Source organism: Nerophis ophidion, linkage group LG16 (assembly GCF_033978795.1).
Source record: "Nerophis ophidion isolate RoL-2023_Sa linkage group LG16, RoL_Noph_v1.0, whole genome shotgun sequence".
In the NCBI taxonomy this organism is placed as follows: Eukaryota; Metazoa; Chordata; class Actinopteri; order Syngnathiformes; family Syngnathidae; genus Nerophis; species Nerophis ophidion.
In genome coordinates, this window is record NC_084626.1 from 14,648,350 (window position 1) to 14,670,406 (window position 22,057).

General features: G+C 41.7%; 1 pseudogene; it reads right to left on the bottom strand.

Annotated features, from left to right (window-relative positions):
* Nucleotides 1-494: 494 nt before the first annotated feature.
* LOC133535717 (solute carrier family 2, facilitated glucose transporter member 11-like) lies at nt 495-21,621 on the bottom strand (annotated as a pseudogene).
* Between the last annotated feature and the right edge of the window lie 436 nt (nt 21,622-22,057).

Consider the following 22,057-nt stretch of genomic DNA (forward strand, 5'->3'; position numbering starts at 1 on the left):
AAAACAATTTCTCTATCAATATTTGGTAATACTTTAGCATGGGGAACATATTCCCCATTAATTAGTTGCTTATCAACATGCAAATTAGTAATATATTGGCTATTAATTACTCATTATTAAGTACTTATTACTGCCTTATTCTGCATGGCCTTATTATACAATCAACTAAGTGTTCCCTCAATAACCTCAGAATTATTGCTGATTAGTAACCCTAACCCTTATATGTTCTCCTAGTGTCCAAATAACTCTAAATTACGTCTTTGTTACTTTAATAAGCAACTCTTAATGGTGAATATGTTCCCCATACTAAAGTGTTACCCAATCATGTTTTACAAAAAGCCCACAAAAAAGGTGAAAACAAGAAAATAAAACACAAAGGACATAAAATACATTAAAATATTGCTGCATTAAGCGGCATAATCTTTTTATTATACATTTTAGTTCTTATTTGTACTGCAATATTTGATGGCACCTAATTTGATCAGTATCCATGACAATGCCCACAATCTTCAATTTCAACATCCATCCATCCATTTTCTGCCGCTTATTCCTGGAGCTTATCTCAGCTACAATCGGGCGGAAGGCGGGGTACACCCTGGACAAGTCGCTACCTCATCACAGGGCCAACATGGATAGACAGACAACATTCACACACTAGGGCCAATTTAGTGTTGCCAATCAACCTATCCCCAGGTGCATGTCTTTGGAGGTGGGAGGAAGCTGGAGTACCCGGAGGGAACCCACGCAGTCAGGGGGGAAAAGATGCAATCTCCACTCAAAAAGATCACCAGTGCAGGATCGAACCCAGGACCTTTGTATTGTGAGGCAGACGCACTAACCCCTCCTCTACTGTGCTATTTAGTCATTATTGTACGACTAGAGATGTGTTTTCTGCTGGGAAACAGCCTATTTTCAGTCAGACACAGCATGAATAGATGATTTTTCTGGTAAAAAAAAATTGAGACAAAAAAAACAGCCACATTTTTGCAGGGAGGTGAACGCTGAACAGTGAATGTGCAGGAAAATACTGGAAAAATATACTAAATAATACCCACAACAACAGGTCAATAAATACAAGATCAGATATTACAACTTAGTGGACAGTTCCGTTTCTCTGTTCTTGTAATTAAGTTTGTTGAAGTCCTCCGTTACTTCCACTATGGTCTTTCCTTTAGTTTCCGGCACCAAGCAGAGGAGGAAGGCCGCGCTGAAGACGCAGTAGACCACGAAGATCAGGAAGCAGTACTGGCCCAATCCGTCCTACGTGGACACGAAACCATGTTTCACAAGCACGTGACTTGCAGGAAAAAAAAGGAATGTTGCCGCGCTCACCACCACGTAGCTGAAACACATGCCCACGAGGAACAAGCTGAGCCAGTTAATAGTTCCGCTGACGACGTACGCAGAGGGACGCCATGCTTGCAGGAAAAGGTCAGCGGGAAGAACCATAGACACTCCGGCTGGGGAAGACAAATGCATACTTACACATTACTCGCACTTCCATTAAGTAGGGGGAGTTCATATCTGTGGAGCAGAACTCACAGGGTCCGAGTCCATAAATGCAGATGACACAAAAAATCAAGGCGATGTTCACATACGGGATCCATGAATTCATATCCTGCAACAGAAAAAGGTGTGCTAACATATCGCAAGGTATGCCAGAGTCTTCTAAGCCTAGTCATCTATCCAGTACTATCTAATAGCACGGGGGTCGGCAACCCGCGGTTCGAGAAGCGCCACCCTAGTGGCTCCCTGGACCTCTTTCAGAGATGTGTGAAAATGGAAAAAGATGAAGAAACATTTTTATTTTAATATAGTTTCTGTTGGAGAACAAACATGACACAAACCATCCTAATTTTTAGAAATCCCACTCTTTGTTATACATGCTTCACTGATGAGAGTATTTGGCAAGCACTTATTTGCCTTACTAATTTCAGCGATTCTTGAACTCATTGTAGTTTGTTTGCATGTACAACTTTCTCCGAATACGTGTTTTATGCCACTCCTTCTTTGTCTCATTTTGTCCACTAAATGTTTTATGCCATGCGTGAATGCACAGCAATGTGCAATGTAGAGTGTTAATCGGGCATATTTGGTCAATCCATGACTGCAAGCTAATCGATGCTAACTTGCTATTTAGGCTAGTGTATGTACATATTGCATCATTATGCCTCGTTTGTAGGTATATTTGAGATCATTTAATTTCCTTGACTTATGTCCTCTATGTGTCATGGTCCACGCCTTGGACCATGTCATGTTCTGTTTTAATTCTGTTTTGTTATCACAGCCTGTTTTGTACTTGACGTCTTTAGTTCCCGGCGGCACTTCCTGGTTTGTTTTGGTTGCCTAGTTACGCATTTAGTGTCACCTGTTTCTGGTTTTTGATCACGCGCACCTGCCCCTGATTATTTCTGCCCCTATATATGCCTGTCTTTGTTTGCCTTTCGTTCTCGGAGTATAGTCTGCCTCACGCAACAGATGACGTCTCATTCCCGCATTGTGGTAAAGTACTTTTGTTATTCGATTAACTTCCAGGCTATTTTGTTTATTTCCTTGTCACTAGTTTAGATACTAGCACTTTCTGTTCTTTCTAGCTCCTATGCTAAGTTATGTTGGTTTTTCTATAGTGCCTTATGCAAGTGTTTTTGTTATTAGTTTGTTTTTGTAGTCAGAAATAAATCATCATTCCTACCTTTACGCTGTGTTCCATCTCTGCTGCACCACGAGAACGCAAACACACGCCACAATGCCACCTAGACGTCACGCTATGTATATGATTAAATGTTGCATGTCTCATTACATATTATCTGTATGTAATATTGGCTGCATTTCTGATAGGTGTTTGTGTGCCATGTTGTTCCAGGCCACAGCAAAAGTTACCCAGCTTGCCATCCATCCATCCATCCATCATCTTCCGCTTATCCGAGGTCGGGTCGCGGGGGCAGCAGCCTAAGCAGGGAAGCCCAGACTTCCCTATCTCCAGCCACTTCGTCTAGCTCTTCCCGGGGGATCCCGAGGCGTTCCCAGGCCAGCCGGGAGACATAGTCTTTCCAACGTGTCCTGGGTCTTCCCCGTGGCCTCCTACCAGCTGGACGTGCCCTAAGCACATCCGTAGGGAGGCGTTCGGGTGGCATCCTGACCAGATGCCCGAACCACCTCATCTGGCTCCTCTCGATGTGGAGGAGCAGCGGCTTTACGTTGAGCTCCTCCCGGATGGCAGAGCTTCTCACCCTATCTCTAAGGGAGAGCCCCGCCACCCGGCGGAGGAAACTCATTTCAGCCGCTTGTACCCGTGATCTTATCCTTTCGGTCATGACCCAAAGCTCATGACCATAGGTGAGGATGGGAACGTAGATCGACCGGTAAATTGAGAGCTTTGCCTTCCGGCTCAGCTCCTTCTTCACCACAACGGATCGATACAACGTCCGCATTACTGAAGACGCCACACCGATCCGCCTGTCGATCTCACGATCCACTCTTCCCCCACTCGTGAACAAGACTCCTAGGTACTTGAACTCCTCCACTTGGGGCAGGGTCTCCTCCCCAACCCGGAGATGGCACTCCACCCTTTTCCGGGCGAGAACCATGGACTCGGACTTGGAGGTGCTGATTCTCATTCCGGTCGCTTCACACTCGGCTGCGAACCGATCCAGCGAGAACTGAAGATCCCGGCCAGATGAAGCCATCAGGACTACATCATCTGCAAAAAGCAGAGACCTAATCCCGTGGCCACCAAACCGGAACCCCTCAACGCCTTGACTGCGCCTAGAAATTCTGTCCATAAAAGTTATGAACAGAATCGGTGACAAAGGACAGCCTTGGCGGAGTCCAACCTTCACTGGAAACGTGTCCGACTTACTGCCAGCAATGCGGACCAAGCTCTGACACTGATCATACAGGGAGCGGACTGCCACAATAAGACATTCCGATACCCCATACTCTCTGAGCACTCCCCACAGGACTTCCCGAGGGACACGGTCGAATGCCTTCTCCAAGTCCACAAAGCACATGTAGACTGGTTGGGCAAACTCCCATGCACCCTCAAGAACCCTGCCGAGAGTATAGAGCTGGTCCACAGTTCCACGACCAGGACGAAAACCACACTGTTCCTCCTGAATCCGAGGTTCGACTATCCGGCGAAGCCTCCTCTCCAGTACACCTGAATAAACCTTACCGGGAAGGCTGAGGAGTGTGATCCCACGATAGTTGGAACACACCCTCCGGTCCCCCTTCTTAAAGAGAGGGACCACCACCCCGGTCTGCCAATCCAGAGGTACCGCCCCCGATGTCCACGCGATGCTGCAGAGTCTTGTCAACCAAGACAGCCCCACATCATCCAGAGCCTTAAGGAACTCCGGGCGGATCTCATCCACCCCCGGGGCCTTGCCGCCGAGGAGCTTTTTAACTACCTCAGCGACCTCAGCCCCAGAAATAGGAGAGTCCACTACAGATTCCCCAGGCACCGCTTCCTCAAAGAAAGACGTGTTGGTGGGATTGAGGAGGTCTTCGAAGTATTCCCTCCACCGATCCACAACATCCGCAGTCGAAGTCAGCAGAACACCATCCGCACCATACACGGTGTTGATAGTGCACTGCTTCCCCTTCCTGAGGCGCCGTATGGTGGTCCAGAATCGCTTCGAAGCCGTCCGGAAGTCGTTTTCCATGGCTTCCCCGAACTCTTCCCATGTCCGAGTTTTTGCCTCCGCGACCGCTAAAGCTGCACACCGCTTGGCCCGTCGGTACCCGTCCACTGCCTCCGGAGTCCTATGAGCCAAAAGAACCCGATAGGACTCCTTCTTCAGCTTGACGGCATCCCTCACTGCTGGTGTCCACCAACGGGTTCTGGGATTACCGCCACGACAGGCACCAACAACCTTGCGGCCACAGCTCCAATCAGCCGCCTCGACAATAGAGGTTCGGAACATGGTCCACTCGGACTCAATGTCCCGCACCTCCCTCGTGACATGTTCAAAGTTCTCCCGGAGGTGTGAATTGAAACTCTCTCTGACAGGAGACTCTGCCAGACGTTCCCAGCAGACCCTCACAATGCGCTTGGGCCTGCCAGGTCTGTCCGGCATCCTCCCCCACCATCGCAGCCAACTCACCACCAGGTGGTGATCGGTAGAAAGCTCCGCCCCTCTCTTCACCCGAGTGTCCAAAACATAAGGCCGCAAATCCGATGACACAACTACAAAGTCGATCATGGAACTGCGGCCTAGGGTGTCCTGGTGCCAAGTGCACATATGGACACCCTTATGTTTGAACATGGTGTTTGTTATCGACAAACTGTGACGAGCACAAAAATCCAATAACAAAACACCACTCGGGTTTAGATCCGGGCGACCATTCTTCCCAATCACGCCTCTCCAGGTTTCACTGTCGTTGCCAACATGAGCGTTGAAGTCTCCCAGTAGGACAAGGGAATCACCCGGAGGAGCACTTTCCAGTACTCCCTCGAGTGTACCCAAAAAGGGTGGGTATTCTGAACTGCTGTTTGGTGCGTAAGCACAAACAACAGTCAGGACCCGTCCCCCCACCCGAAGGCGAAGGGAAGCTACCCTCTCGTCCACTGGGTTGAACTCAAACGTACAGGCTTTGAGCCGGGGGGCAACCAGAATTGCCACCCCAGCCCGTCGCCTCTCACTGCCGGCAACGCCAGAGTGGAAGAGGGTCCAGTCCCTCTCGAGAGAACTGGTTCCAGAGCCCTTGCTGTGCGTCGAGGTGAGTCCGACTATATCCAGCCGGAACTTCTCTACCTCGCGCACTAGCTCAGGCTCCTTCCCCCCCAGTGAGGTGACGTTCCACGTCCCAAGAGCTAGCTTCTGTAGCCGAGGATCGGACCGCCAAGTGCCCTGCCTTCGGCTGCCGCCCAGCTCACAATGCACCCGACCTCTATGGCCCCTCCTATGAGTGGTGAGCCCATTGGAGGGATGACCCACGTTGCCTCTTCGGGCTGTGCCCGGCCGGGCCCCATGGGAACAGGCCCGACCACCAGGCGCTCGCCATCGTGCCCCAACTCCGGGCCTGGCTCCAGAGCGGGGCCCCGGTGACCCACGTCCGGGCGAGGGAAATCTGGGTTCATTTCGTTGTAATTCCATAGAAGTCTTTGAGCTGCTCTTTGTCTGATCACTCACCTAGGACCTGTTTGTCTTGGGAGACCCTACCAGGGGGCATGAAAACCCCCAGACAACATAGCTCCTAGGATCATTGGGACACGCAAACTCCTCTACCACGGTAAGGTAGCAGCTCAGAGAGGAGCACCCAGCTTGCAAAGATTGTAATAAATCTATTAGAAGACAGCCTGCTGTTTCCTTAAACTTGGACACACACATCTATACAGTACCTTTGGCCATTCTGAGCAAGTAATTTACAGAAGTTATCTCATCCTGTGAGAAGCCATCATTTTACTAATAATTTCCAATGTTGCAACAACGTGTAGAATATAAATTAAAATACAACATTTCTGTGAACGAAGATTTGTGACAGCCTTAGATAGAAGGCTAATATAACTAATATGGCCACTTACATCATATGTTGTCTTCATTATAACACTTATATAAAACTTTTAAAGTAATTTTGATAGTAGGCAAATATAGCTAATATAGACACTAACCTCATGTGTTGCCTTCATTAAAACACTAATATATAAAACTTTTAAAGTAATTTTGATAGTTAGCTAATATAGACACTTACCTCATGTGTTTCATTCATTATAACACTTATAAAAAACTTTTAAAGTCATTTTGATAGTAGGCTAAAACAGACATAGGGCAATGGGGCGGCATAGCTCGGATGGTAGAGTGGCCGTGCCAGCAAATTGAGGGTTCCAGGTTCAATCCCCGCTTCCGCCATCCTAGTCACTGCCGTTGTGTCCTTGGGCAAGACAATTTACCCACCTGCTCCCAGTGCTATCCACACTGGTTTAAATGTAACTTAAATATTGGGTTTCACTATGTAAAGCTCTTTGAGTCACTAGAGAAAAAGTGCTATATAAATATAATTACTTCACTTCACTTCACATCGTGTGTTGGCTTCATTTTAACACGTATATAAGACTTTTAAAGCTATTTTGATAGTAGGCTAATATAGCTAATATAGACACATCATGTGTTGTCTTCATTATAACACTTATATAAGGGGTTTGATTATTTGTGGCTCCAGACAGATTTTTTTTTGGTACTTTTGGTCCATTATGGCTCTTTCAACATTTTGGGGTGCCGACCCCTTTACTAGTACAAGGCCGTATGGTGTCAGGAGAGTGGATACCTTGATGGACAGCATAGCAGTAAGAACAGCCATGGTGACCCCCATCAGAATATAGCCAAAGCCCATCAGTTTCTTGCGGCCAGCACGGTCTATAATCAAGGACTGAAGCACATCCAGAACTATGTTTAGATAGCATCATATCTATACGGATATAACTTGCTTGGTACTGGTACTGTAGTAAAGGGATCTTCAACATTTTCCCAGGCCAAAGAGCCCCGAACTGATGGAGAGCTGGAGCGGGAACTCCCTACTTATATATCCTGCATATGGTTGTGTTTTAAATCAAAAAGGTTCTTAAGATACCTTGTAATTGTGCAATTCTAAGATTTTAAAAGTTAAAGTTAAAGTACCAATGATTGTCACACACACACCAAGCAATACAGAATACGGTAGCGCCGCTATATGCAAGCTGGCAGCTGATAAAATGAATATAATAATATATATATTTTTTTCTTTTGAACCTATAAGACTCAGTGAATAGTGTGCCCGTATCACTATTGTTTAAACACTACACCACAGTGTGCTGCCTCTATGTTAATGTGTATTTAAAGATATTTACATTTGTCGAAAAATTGCGGGGAGTATAAAAAAAAAAGTCTAATCAACCATTAATTTCACAACCCCTGTTGAAGACCTCTGCTGTAGTACACAATATTTACATCACATATTTAAAGGCCTACCGAAATTAGATTTTCTTATTTAAACGGGGATAGCAGGTCCATTCTATGTGTCATACTTGATCATTTCGCGATATCGCCATATTTTTGCTGAAAGGATTTAGTAGAGAACATTGACGATAAAGTTTGCAACTTTTGGTTGCTAACAGAAAAGCCCTGCCTTTACCGGAAGTCGCAGGCGATGACATCACCCGTTGATGGCTCCTCACATATTCACATTGTTTTTAATGGGAGCCTCCAACAAAAAGAGCTATTCGGACCGAGAAAACAACAATTTCCCCATTAATTTGAGCGAGGATGAAAGATTCGTGTTTGAAGATAGTGATAGCCACGGACTAGAAAAAAAAAAAAAAGTTTAAAAAAAAGAACGCGATTACATTGGGACGGGTTCAGATGTTTTTAGACAAATTTACTAGGATAATTCTGTGAAATCCCTTATCTTTCTATTGTGTTGCTAGTGTTTTAGTGAGTTTAATAGTACCTGATAGTCAGAAGGGTGTATCCAAGAGTGTCTTAAGGCCAGTGTCTGATGGAAGTCGACGGCAGCTGTACGGACGGCACAAGCTCAGCTGATCTCCGGTAAGAAGCGACTTTTTACCACAAATTTTATCACCGAAAACTGCTGGTTGACCGCTCTGATCCATAGTAAAGTTTCACCTCTGGGAATTTTAAACAAGGAATCACCGTGTGTTTGTGTGGCTAAAGGCTAAAGCTTCCCAACTCCATCTTTTTACTTTGACTCCTCCATTAATAATTGAATAAATTGCAAAAGATTCAGCAACACAGATGTCCAAAATACTGTGTAATTATGCGGTTAAAGCAGACGACTTTTAGCTGTGTGTGTGCGCAGCGCTAATATTTCCCAACAGTCCGTGACGTCACGCATACGCGTCATCATTCCGTGACGTTTTCAACAGGACACTTTGCGGGAAATTTAAAATTACAATTTAGTAAACTAAAAAGGCCGTATTGGCATGTGTTGCAATGTTAATATTTCATCATTGATATATAAACTATCAGACTGCGTGGTCGGTAGTAGTGGGTTTCAGTAGGCCTTTAATCTTTTCTTCACATCATCAAAGTGTGGATTTTCTTTCATTTCTTTTCTGTTATTCTTGTTCTTCAAGAGCGATTGTCTCCTTGATGTTGGACATTTTTGACGTTACACAATTACATTTTATTACATTTTATTTTTATTTACTGATGTGTGGCTTTCTACAGTTTATTTTTGTCATGTTAACTATAACCTTTTCTTTTAATGGGATTTTATAAAAATAGAATATAATAGTCTTTAGACTATAATTTATTTTTTACTGTTGAAATGTTTATTTAAAATATATATTTTTTTACAAACATGATCATTTCTAAATAATAAATTATTGTGTACCCAAGTACTGAAATGCACAATATTTTTCTCTCAAGCTGATATTTATATATATGATACATATTTAAAATCATATATATGATAATATAATTTTTCCTCCTTTTTGTTTTTAATTTACAGTGTTTTTCTTTTGTATTATTTTTGTATTTTACTATAAAATTAAGTTCTTTTTTTTAAGTTTACAGTTATTTGTTCTCATTCTATTTTGAAATTTGAAACATGTTTAATTGTTACTCCCCAAAACTGCAGGTTTTCCAATTTATTTTGTTTTCTTTCTTCATAAATGTTTTTATGATTGTATTTTACCAAATTGACGAATAAATATTTTTTTAAAAATGCTTAAAATTCCTTTTATTAAGACTTTTATTTTAATTTATTTTGCCTATCATTCACAATCATTATGAGAGAAAGACCTCACCTCTCTTTTTATTTTTAGGATTCGAAAGATAAAAATACGCTTGCAAAATGAGCCAAAATGGAGTCCCTTTTGTTGCCTCCAAAGCCCCTTAAAACAAGTTAAAAAACCTACATTAACGTTTTATATACATGTTGTACATATAAACTGTGTATATATATATATATATATATATATATATATATATATATATATATATATATATATATATATATATATATATATATATACACACACACACACACACATTACAGGCCAAAAGTTTGGACACACCATCTCATTTCGATGTGTTTTCTTTATTTTCATGACTATATGTTGGCTCTACTGAGGATGTCGTTGAGGTTTGTGCAGCCCTTTGAGACACTTTTGATTTAAGGCTGTTTAAATAAACATTAAATGATTGATTGATATTTACATTGCAGGTTGTCACCGGAGGTCTCAAAACTATGAAGTGAAGCGAAAACCTTATCAGGTGACTACCTCTTGAAGCTTATCAAGAGAATGCCAAGAGTGTGCAAAGCAGTAATCAGAGCAAAGGGTGGCTATTTGGAAGAAACTAGAATATAAGACATGTTTTCAGCTATAGCACTTTTTTTTGTTATGTATATAACTCCACATGTGTTCATTCATAGTTTTGATGCCTTCAGTGACAATCTACAATGTAAAATAGTCATGAAAATAAAAAAAACGCATTGAAATAGAAAGTGTGTCCAAACTTTTGGCCTGTACTGTATATACACATAATAGATAATAGATAACTACAATTCATAATGTGATTGTGAAAGATAGGCAAAATCCCCAAAAAGTGCAGTTAACCTATAAAAAAGAAACATCATCCTCTCATGGTATCATGCGTGGAACGTCAGATTTTATTTAATAAAAGTTTTTGATATCTATTTATTTATTATTAGATTTATCTTATTCATTGTTTTCGGTTTAATTTCATAAAAAAACAAAAACAAAACAAAAAACCACAGAGGCCTTAAAGGCCTACTGAAACCCACTACTACCGACCACGCAGCCCGATAGTTTATATATCAATGATGAAATATTAACATTGCAACACATGCCATTACGGCCTTTTTAGTTTACTAAATTACAATTTTAAATTTCCCGCAGAGTTTCCTGTTGAAAACGTCGCAGAATGATGACGCGTATGATGACGCGTGTTTGTGACGTTATTGGGTGGAGGGGACATATTAGCCCAACACCACTTACGGCTAAAAGTTTTCTCTTTTCATCGCGCAATTACACAGTATTTTGGACATCTGTGTTGCTGAATCTTTTGCAATTTATTCAATTAATAATGAAGACGTCAAAGTAGAAATTGTCAAAGTAGAAATTGTGGTAAAAAGTCGCCTCTTACCGGAGATCAGCGGAGCTTCTGTCCTGCTGCAGCTTCGTGACTTCCCTCAGAGACTGGCGTTAACACACCCGTGGACACACCCCTCCGACTATCAGGTACTATCAGGTACTATTTAACTCACTAAAACACTAGCAACACAATATGTAGATAAGGGATTTCCCAGAATTATCCTAGTAAATGTGTCTAAAAACATCTGAATCGCTCCCAATGTTGTGCATTTCAGTACTTTGGTACACAATAATTTATTATTTAGAAATGATCATGTTTTAACTTTATTTTATTTAAAAAAAAAATTTTTTTAGTCCTTCATTCTAAATTTCCTCATCCATGAATATTTCATCCTCGCTCAAATTTATGGGGAAATTGTCGCTTTCTCGGTCCGAATAGCTCTTGCTGCTGGAGGTTCACATTATAAACAATGTGAGGAGCCCTCACACCGGTGACGTCACGCGCACATCGTCTGCTACTTCCGGTAAAGGCAAGGCTTTTTTATTAGCGACCACAAGTTGCAAACTTTATCGTCGATGTTCTCTACTAAATCCTTTCAGCAAAAATATGGAAATACCGCGAAATGATCAAGTATGACGCATAGAATGGACCTGCTATCCCGTTTAAATAAGAAAATTGTATTTCAGTAGGCCTTTAGATTCCTGTGTCTGCTGTTTTGATGTTTCTCACTCCAAGTTCTATCAACTATATCAAGTAGGTAAAAAGTGAATGTGTTGAGTCTGTGAGACACTCACACACAGCATCACAGTGATGAGCTCTGTGGCTCCGATCCCGATTGCCAAGTAATGCATCTGCTCCTCCGGCACTCCTGACTCCCGGAAAATGTCGAATGCGTAAAAATAGAGCTACAAGAAAGGCTTGGGTGATGCGAAGCAGCTTTCTAACAACGTAGGAGTGTGGAACGAGCGAAGGTACATACGGCATTGATGCCGCAGAACTGGATGCCAGCACAGGGGATGGCCAAGGTCAACAGCTGCCATCTGACGCAGCGACGAGTCAGAACGTCCTTCACCGTCTTGGCCTGCTCGCCTTGGACACTCTCACGCTCCTTGTCCATGTCTTCCAGCTCCTGCTTCAAGTCGTCTTCCTGCCACAGCCACTGCAATGCTGTGGCGCAGGAAGGACACGTGCCGGTGAACTTCCATTAAGAGCACACTTAATGGTTTACAAGTGTAAAGAAGACAAGATATAAAACAACAATTGTGTCCTGATCCTTTGAATAATCTTGATCAGATTATGTCTGTGTAGTGCGGGGGTCAACAACCCGTGGCTCTTTAGTGGCTCTCTGGAGCATTTTTAAAAAAAGATTGGAAATGGAAAAAGATGGGGGAAAAATAATATTTTTGTTTTAGTATGTTTGTTGTTTGAGGACAAACACGACACAAAACTTCCCAATTGTTAAAAAGCCCACTGTTTAATATGTTTGTGTGTACGCTTCCTGATGAGGATTTGGTGAACAGTATTTTGTCCTACTCATTTCGGCGGTTCTTGAACCCACCATAGTGTGGACTGTGAAGCAATAGTTCGTTTACATGTAAAATCTTCCACTCCTTCTTTGTCTCATTTTGTCCACCGAACGTTTTATGCTGTGCGTGTATGCACAAAGGTGCTCTTTGTTGATGTTAATGACTTGTTGGAGTGCTGATCAGGCATATTTGGTCAGTACATGACTGCAAGCTAATCAATGCAAACATGCCATTTAGGCTAGCTGTATGTACATAATGCATCATTATGCCTCATTTGTAGGTAGATTTGAGCTCATATAATATCCTTTACGTTTACATCTATACATTTGGCCAATAAAAGCCAGTAATTTCCAGGAGTTATCTCACCTTCTGAGTAGCCTCTGATTTACTAATATTTTCCAATGTTGTAAATATGTTTAGAATAAATATTTCATGTCAAAATTTCTGTCAACGAAGATTTGCTTCAGCCTGCGACACATAGTCATTTTGATAGTAGGCTATTATAGCTAATCCGCTGTGAACGGGACTCTCGCTGCTGTGTTGGATCCGCTTTAGACTGGACTCTCGCGGCTGTGTTGGATTCATTATGGATTGAACTTTCACAGTAACATGTTAGACCCGCTCGATATCCATTGCTTTCGTCCTCTCCAAGGTTTTCATAGTCATCATTGTCACCGATGTCCCACTGGGTGTGAGTTTTCCTTGCCCTTATGTGGGCCTACCGAGCATGTCGTAGTGGTTTGTGTTGTGGTTTGTGCAGCCCTTTGAGACACTAGTGATTTAGGGCTATATAAGTAAACATTGATTGATTGATTAATAATCTAGACACTTACGTCATGTGTTTCCTTCATTATAACACTATAAGGCTATTCATCTTTTGCGGCTACAGACAGATTTGTTTTTTGTATTTTTGGTCCAATGTGGCTCTTTCAACATCTTGGGTTGCCTACCCCTGATGTAGTCTGTTTTGCTCTCGCCAACATCTCTGTTGTGACTTATTTTTGTATTAATGTGACACTGTTATTCAAAATATTGCACCGTATTTTTTGGGAGAAATGTTATTTGAATGGAACCGGTACAAAAATATTGGTAAACTGAAAGTACCTTTATTGTGAAGGGCACTAAACTGGATGTTTTCGCCTGTGTCTGACATCTTTACAACTAACAAGAGCTAATCAATTTGTTGCTTTTCAAAAACAAATTTGAACATCTAAGTTCCACCAAAGACTTTGACTCGACTAACGTCTCTTCGGCCAGATGGATAAGAGGTTCTCATTTGAGAGCTTTTCAAAAGTCTTTACTTTAAAACACTGTAAAACTGAACTTACATAAATAAAGTAATGTTAATATAACTTAGATGAGATACAAAATAACTTTTCTCTAAAATTCCGACAAAAAAAAAAAAATGGATTAAACAAATGGGCTAGCTGGATGCTAATTTACATGGGATTTACTATATACATGAGACTAATTAGCATTAGCGATTTGACATGGGAATTTCAACGCCACCAAATTTGGTAATCAAAACTACAACTAAGATACACATTACAATCTGTTTAATAATCATTACAAAAAGCTTGGTAACTTCTGGATAATTATTGTCCAAATATTGATAAATAAGTTTTGTTTAACGTTTTTCACGATCGCATTTAACACGTGCACTCGTCAGTACCCTAAAAATGTGCTCCAATTTCGCTGTGACTTGGCTAAGCACCCGAAGGTTACATTGTTTACTTCGTGTTGTGCTGTGTTAGAAAATCCATGTCAATCCAACATATGGGGTTTAATAACAGCGCCATCATGTGGTGTTTTTGTCAGAAAAATGATAGAATAGGCCGTTCAGTAGGGTTGCATGTTTTGACAATTTTTTTTACCTTTGCGGTGGTTCAGTTGTAGAAGAGTTAGCTTACACACAAATAAATTCCGACATGTGGACGTGATGTTTGCAGTGCAATACTGGCATCTAGTGGTGCTTTATAGGTATTGCTGGGGTTAACTGTGTAAAGTATTTAATTTACAATCTGCTTGGTTAAATGACTTAGTTTATGTCAATGATAAGTCACTGTCATACATTAACACCCTTTCCTAAGTTTCATTTCTGGCTCTGCGGTTATCGTCACACTTTTCCTCTTGGTTACTCTTCACAAAAACAGACTTGGGATCTGCTTGGTGACGTGTCCACTCACCTTTCTTGCCGCCTTCAAAGTCCCCTTTGTCGATGTAAAGGTACCGAGGAGACTCGGGAAAGAATAACAGTGCCACAAACTGCACAATGGCGGGAATGCCGCTGATTGCCAACAGGAAAGGCCACATTTCTTCAGAGCCCATTATCTCCCTGCAGGGACACAGTGAAGGACAATCAATCCTGTGTTACTTAATCAGCTTGATGCTGTGGTAGCCTTCTGGAAAATGTTTTGTCATTCCTATGCTGATTTTATTCAAATGTAGAACAAAATTTGTGTTTTGTTTATGTACTCTCCCTTCACACACTTCTGAAATACAAGCCTTTCTGCAAGACAATACAGTATAATAGAAATGTTGTCCCACCATTGCCTGAAGATCACAGTTCAGTTTGCCACAGTAAACATGACATTAAACTAACCTAGTGAGGCATCTGTTACCTTCCACAAGCGTACCAAAGAGTACCACTGCAATGAGCGGTACCAAAAAGTGAATATTTTGGTGCCCTTTCCATAAGGTCTCAAATTGTACCACTCGGTTGAATCAATGTGCATTAAAGGCAGGGGGATAGATACAGTTCTTTTTATTCCGATACGATACCGATATTGAAGTCTTGCGTATTGGCCGATACCAATATATTATTCTAATACAATATCAGCAGCAATCATACAAATGTGTATTATTTTGTAGTTTTGAATGTTAGAAAAAGTTTGAGCAAATGAAATGACTCAAAGAAAGAACAATGTTAAGTATAAAAAAAACTGAAATGGACTTAAGCAGTCTACGGGGCGGAGCCACCTTTGCACACACCTGATACCCATTTTCTCCTGACTACTTCAAGAGGAACTGCACTGGGTTTTTTTTGGAATTTTGCCTATCGTTGACAATCATTATGAAAGAAATTACAACGGATGTGTTTTTTTTTAATGCATTCTAAATATTGAGTAAATAAAAGTCTGCTTACAGCGGAGCCAATGGAGCTCCACTATCTGATAAATAAGCGTTCAAAAAGGGCTAACAATGCTCAATTGATTTGAATATCAACCAAGTATTAGTGATATTGTAAGCTTTCTATAGCGACGACGTGATCACTTCTGTGTCTCCCTATGTTTACATCATCGAGTGATCTGCTGCTTCCTCACTTCCCTGCTCCCTGCAAGTTTATTGTAGACCATAAATCTTGCCTCTCCCCTGGACGTGAGACATTTGGGTAGGTAATGCGACAAGTTGGGAGACTTTGACAGCCAATTTAGGACCTGGAACGGGCGAGGACGACACGAAAAGTGCTTTTTTCTCCCCCACCCCGTTTCTTCGCGAGGATTATGAGTCATTCTTCATCTAAAGGGGAATTTAAGAACATCTTAGCAGTCGACATCCTAATGACAGCAGCGAGCAGAAATCAGTGACAAAAAAAAAGCAACGATTATAATGTGTTTTGGAAATAAAAAGATCAAAACACGTAAATATTAACTGGCTGTCCAGCTTTGGACAAGTAAATGCTTTTTAGGAGTGTTTGTATTGGGGCGGCGTGCCTTACTTGGTAGAACAGCTATGCCATCAACTTAAAGGTTCCAGGTTTGAACCCCGCTTCGCCATCCTAGTCACTGCCCTTGTGTCCATGGGCAAAACACTTGACCCACCTGCTCCCAATGCCCCCCACGCTGGTTTAATTGTAGCTTAGATATTTGGTTTCACTATGTAAATCACTTTGAATCACTAGAGAAAAGTGCTATGTCATTATAATTAACTTCATATTGGTCATTTTATATGCAAGGGGATATCATCCGATACTATTTTTTTTTTTTTCAGAATTATATAAATATCAGATCAAGTACACCCCTAATTAAGCATTCAATCTAAGTGGGAGTATAGGTATTGCTATGATTTGCTGTAATGTGCAGTATTAAGCATCTATCAGCAAAATTTAACTTCATACTTGATGCCAATGATTTGACCCATAACCTTCCCCAAACCAATAAAGATGGAGCTGGTGAGAGTCAGGAATCCTCTTAGTTTCTTTGGAGAGCTTTCACCCAAGTACATGAGGTGCACGCTCAAGCCAAGACCTACACACACATCACACAACAGGGAGGTTACAACATGAAAACGTCATCATCATTATCATCATCATCACGTACCAATGTTGTATCCGAAGAGAAAGCGGCCTAGCAAAATCATCTCAAAAGATTTGGCCGCGCGGCTGAAGAGCATGAACAAGGCGGCCACGACGGCCACGACATCGTTGATCAATAACGCTTTCTTCCTGCAAGACAACGATTGTTTCCTTCATCATCATGCAACAGCTGGAGCCCTAACCCAAGGAGTCTGTTAAGTCGATGTATTTGTGGCCTGCAACTTGTCTTTATTAGTCCCACCTCTGGTGCCTTTTATTTTATGTCAAAGTGTGGACACGTCTACTGAAAAATATTTACTCTCTTTTGTTCCTGATGCCGAGTCATACCAAAGACTATAAAAATGGGACTCACTACCTCCCTGCTTGGCACTCAGCATCAATGTTTGGAATTGGGGGTTAAATCACCATAAATGATTCCCGGGCGCGGCACCGCTGCTGCCCACTGCTCCCCTCACCTCCCAGGGGGTGATCAAGGGTGATGGGTGAAATGCAGAGAATAATTTCGCCACATCCAGTGTGTGTGTGACAATCATTGGTACTTTAACTTAACTTTAACTTCTAAAATTGCAGTAAGAAACACATTGGTTTCCACTTTCCACTCTGAGTAATATGAGTAAATGATTGGCAGTTTGATATGTATTTTTTCATTTTCATTTTCCTACGATATGAGTTTAAAAAAAAAACACTTGAGGTCCAAATGACAAGAAATCTCTGTAAAAATATAAAATATTATATTATCATGACAGAAAGGACAAGATCACGGGTACAAGTGGCCGAAATGAGTTTCCTCCGCCGGGTGGCGGGGCTCTCCCTTAGAAATAAATAAATGATAAATGGGTTGTACTTGTATAGCGCTTTTCTACCTTCAAAGTACTCAAAGCGCTTTGACACTACTTCCACATTTACCCATTCACACACACATTCACACACTGATGGAGGGAGCTGCCATCCAAGGCGCCAACTAGCACCCATCAGGAGCAAGGGTGAAGTGTCTTGCTCAGGACACAACGGACGTGACGAGGTTGGTATTAGGTGGGATTTGAACCAGTGACCATCGGGTTGGGCATGGCCACTCTTCCACTGCGCCACGCCGTCCCTACGAGATAGGATGAGAAGCTCTGTCATCCGGGATGAACTCAAAGTAAAGCCGCTGCTCCTCCACGTCGAGAGGAGCCAGATGAGGTTGTTCAGACATCTGGTAAGGATGCCACCCAAACGCCTCCCTAGGGAGGTGTTTAGGGCACGTCCGACCGGCAGGAGGCCACGGGGAAGACCCAGGACATGTTGGGAAGACTATGTCTCCCGGCTGGCCTGGGAACGCTTCGGGATCCCCCGGGAAGAGCTGGACGAAGTGCCTGGGGAGAGGGAAGTCTGGTTTTCCCTGCTTAGGCTGCTGCCCCTGCAACCCGACCTTGGATAAGTGGAAGAAGATGGACGGATGGATGGACCACATTTTAGAAAAAAAATTAATATATTTGCTGCATACTTTGAATTAGAAAAAGTAGTGCTATTTGGTGGATTTGTATGAAAAAAATAAGTAGAAAGCTGGTACTCACACTGGATTGCATTAGTTCATGTTAGAATAAAAGTGGGCTCAAAAACGACATTGTCTATTGATTTCAACGGGACATTTTTTGTAGCTTGCATTCAAAGCAAATTTATGGAAAAAAGTTTAAAAAATACAAAATACAGTATTCATTCCATCAATCCATTTTACTACCACTTATTCCCTCTTGGGGTCGCTGGCGCCTATCTCAGCTACAATCGGGCGGAAGGCGGTGTACACCCTGGACAAGTCGCCACCTCATCGCAGGGCCAACACAGATAGACAGACAACATTCACACTCACATTCACACACTAGGGCCAATTCATTCCAACTAAGACAAAATCATAAAAAAACGCTCTTACCGGCCATATTTGACGGGCAGACTTCCGCTGTGAACGGCGCCAAGCCACGCCCCCAAACTCAACACAGCCACGATGAAGGACCAAATGAGTTGCTCGGTGGAATTTTCCACGGGAGTTTGGTATCTCAGCAACCACGTTTGGTTGATAAAAGCCTCGACGTGCTAGAGGAAAGTTCAGAAACACAGATACTTTTATAATTATCATTATTGTTTTCAATTTATTTTTTGTCCTGTTTTAAGTGTTTTGACACTTCAGGGATGCCGTACTGCAAGCTTGTAATACGGAGGTAAACCAAAACCTTGAAAAAAAAATTAAAAATTCCCCCACTGCTGGAGTCGTCACAGCTTTTACTATTACTATTTACAATATTATTGATACTATATTATATGCTATACTATATTTATTTATTTATTTATTTATTATTTATTTAAATTACTAATTACTAATAATTCGGTTTCAAGGTTTACATACTCTTGTCCATGCTATTGAATTTGAAGGTGTGTACGAACATTGTATATTATTCAAACAAAACGCCACATACTGTGTGCCAAACAACAAACTCAAGCCAGATTTGACTACGCTCAACTTTAATACAACTAAAATTAGAAACTTAAACCATTACTTTATATCAAACATTTTCCCGCCAAATACTACCTCAGAAAACACTCGGCTGTCCAAGTGTCCCCATAATGACCCACGTTAAAATACAGTAACGCAAATATTGATTAAAAACAAGGCAGATGTTTTATTTAATTATTGTATTTAATATTTAATAACAATACACACAGTTTGAACAGCAACATTGTGTTTGAATGTAAGAAAATAAAACCCTGTACATTATTCAAGTGAGTCTTTGGCGTACGCGGCTCTTTAGCGTCGTCTAAGTGGCTCCCTGGAGCATTTAAAAAAAAGGTTTGAAAATAGAAAAAGGTGTGGGGGTGAATATATATTTTTGTTTTAACATGTTTTTTGTTTAAGGACAAACATGACACAAAACTTCCCAATTGTTAGAAAACCCACTGTTTATATGTTTGTGTGTATGCTTCAATGATGAGAGTATTCGGTGAACATGGTTTTGTCCTATTAATTTTGCCCGTTCTTGAACACATCATAGTGTGAACTGTGACTGAACAGTTTGTTTACATGTAAAATCTTCCACTCCTTCTTTGTCTCATTTTGTCCACCAAAAGTTTTATACTGTGCGTGAATGCCCAAAGGTGCGCATTGTTGATGTTATTCACTTTTTAGAGTGCTAATCAGGCATGTTTGATCACTGCATGACTGCAAGCTAATCTATCAAAATATGCTATTTAGGCTATCTGTATGTACATTTGGCATCAGTATGCCTCATTTGTAGGGATATTTGAGCTTATTTAATATCCTTTCATCGTCTTTGTATATAATTAAATGTTGCATGTCTCACAGCACATTATTTGTATGTAATATTGGCTGCATTTCTGATAGTTGTTTGTGTGCCATGTTGCTCCAGACCACAGCAAACATTACCCAGTTTGCCAAAGATTGTAATAAATCCATTAGAAGAAGACAGCCCGTCGTTTCCTTTAACTTGGACACACACATCTATACTTTTGGCCATTCCAAGACAGTAATTTCCAGGAGTTATCTCACCCTCTGAGAGGTTGTACTATTGTTGTAAAAATGTGTATAATAAATATTAAATTGAAACATTTCTGTCAATGAAATGGGGATAGGTTGATTGGCAACACTAAATTGGCCCTAGTGTGTGAATGTGAGAGTGAATGTTGTCTGTCTATCTGTGTTGGCCCTGTGATGAGGTGGCGACTTGTCCAGGATGTACCCCGCCTTCCGCCCGATTGTAGCTGAGATAGGCGCCAGCGCCCCCCGCGACCCCAAAAGGGAATAAGCGGTAGGAAATGGATGGATGGATGGATGTCAATGAAGATTTGATTCAGCCTGCGACACAATCATTTTGATAGTCAAGCTATCATAGCTGGGGACGGGGACGGCGTGGCGCGGTTGGGAGAGTGGCCATGCCAGCAACCTGAGGGTTCCTGATTCAATCCCCACCTTCTACCAACCTCGTCACGTCCGTTGTGTCCTTGTGCGAGACACTTCACCCTTGCTCCTGATGGGTCGGGGTTAGGGCCTTGCACGGCAGCTCCCGCCATCAATGTGTGAATGGGTGAATGTGGAAATAGTGTCAAAAGTGCTTTGAGCTCCTTGAAGGTAGAAAAGCGCTATACAAGTATAAGATACAAGACACTTACATCATGTGTGGCCTTCATAATAAGACTTATATAAGACTTTTTGAGTAATTTGGATAGTAGGCTACTATAAATAATGTAGACACTTACATAATGTGTTGTCTTCATTAGAACACTTATATAAGACTTTTAAAGTAATTTTGATAGTAGGCTAATATAGACACTTACATCATGTGTTGCCTCCATGATAATACTTATATAAGACTTTTAAAGTCATTTTGGTAGTAGGCTATTACAGCTAATATAGACCCGTGTACCCGTACCACAGTTTGAGAAATGAAAGATTATGTGAGTCCAGCCATTCAAATGAAACACAAGAGTGGATGTAAACACAAAATTGTATTCACAGAATATAGTCAGTGTAAGTCAAAGCTGATGGTTCACATTTATCCTGGATGATGTCATCATATCTGTCTGCATACATCCTTTTTCTGACACTAAAACACCAAATTCTTACCTCAGCTGGAGCAGCAATGGCCGACACTTGAATGCCATACTGAAAGGAGCCACCAATCCCCAGAACCACGGCCAGAAGATAAAGTCTCCAGTATTGTAGCTAGTGCGACAATAAAACGTGCGCACACACACACACACACACACACACACACACACACACACACACACACACACACACACACACACACACACACACACACACACACACACACACACACACACACACACAGTCTTTGAGTTAGCTATTACACATATTCACACTTCCACACTTCTTGCACTGGACTGTCATGCTCCACTGATGTGTGCTTAATTATTACAACTTTTGCTTGTTCTTCTCTTGTTACTCAAGTTTTTTTTCCCGTTTTTTTTTACCAACATCAACAAGCTTACTGGTGTCCATAACACAAGCCACACCTGCAAAATAGCATCACACCCAACAATAACATGATAATGTTGTACAAACCCCGTTTCCATATGAGTTGGGAAATTGTGTTTCAATGATTTGCAAATCCTTTTCAACCCATATTCAATTGAATGCAAAGACAAGA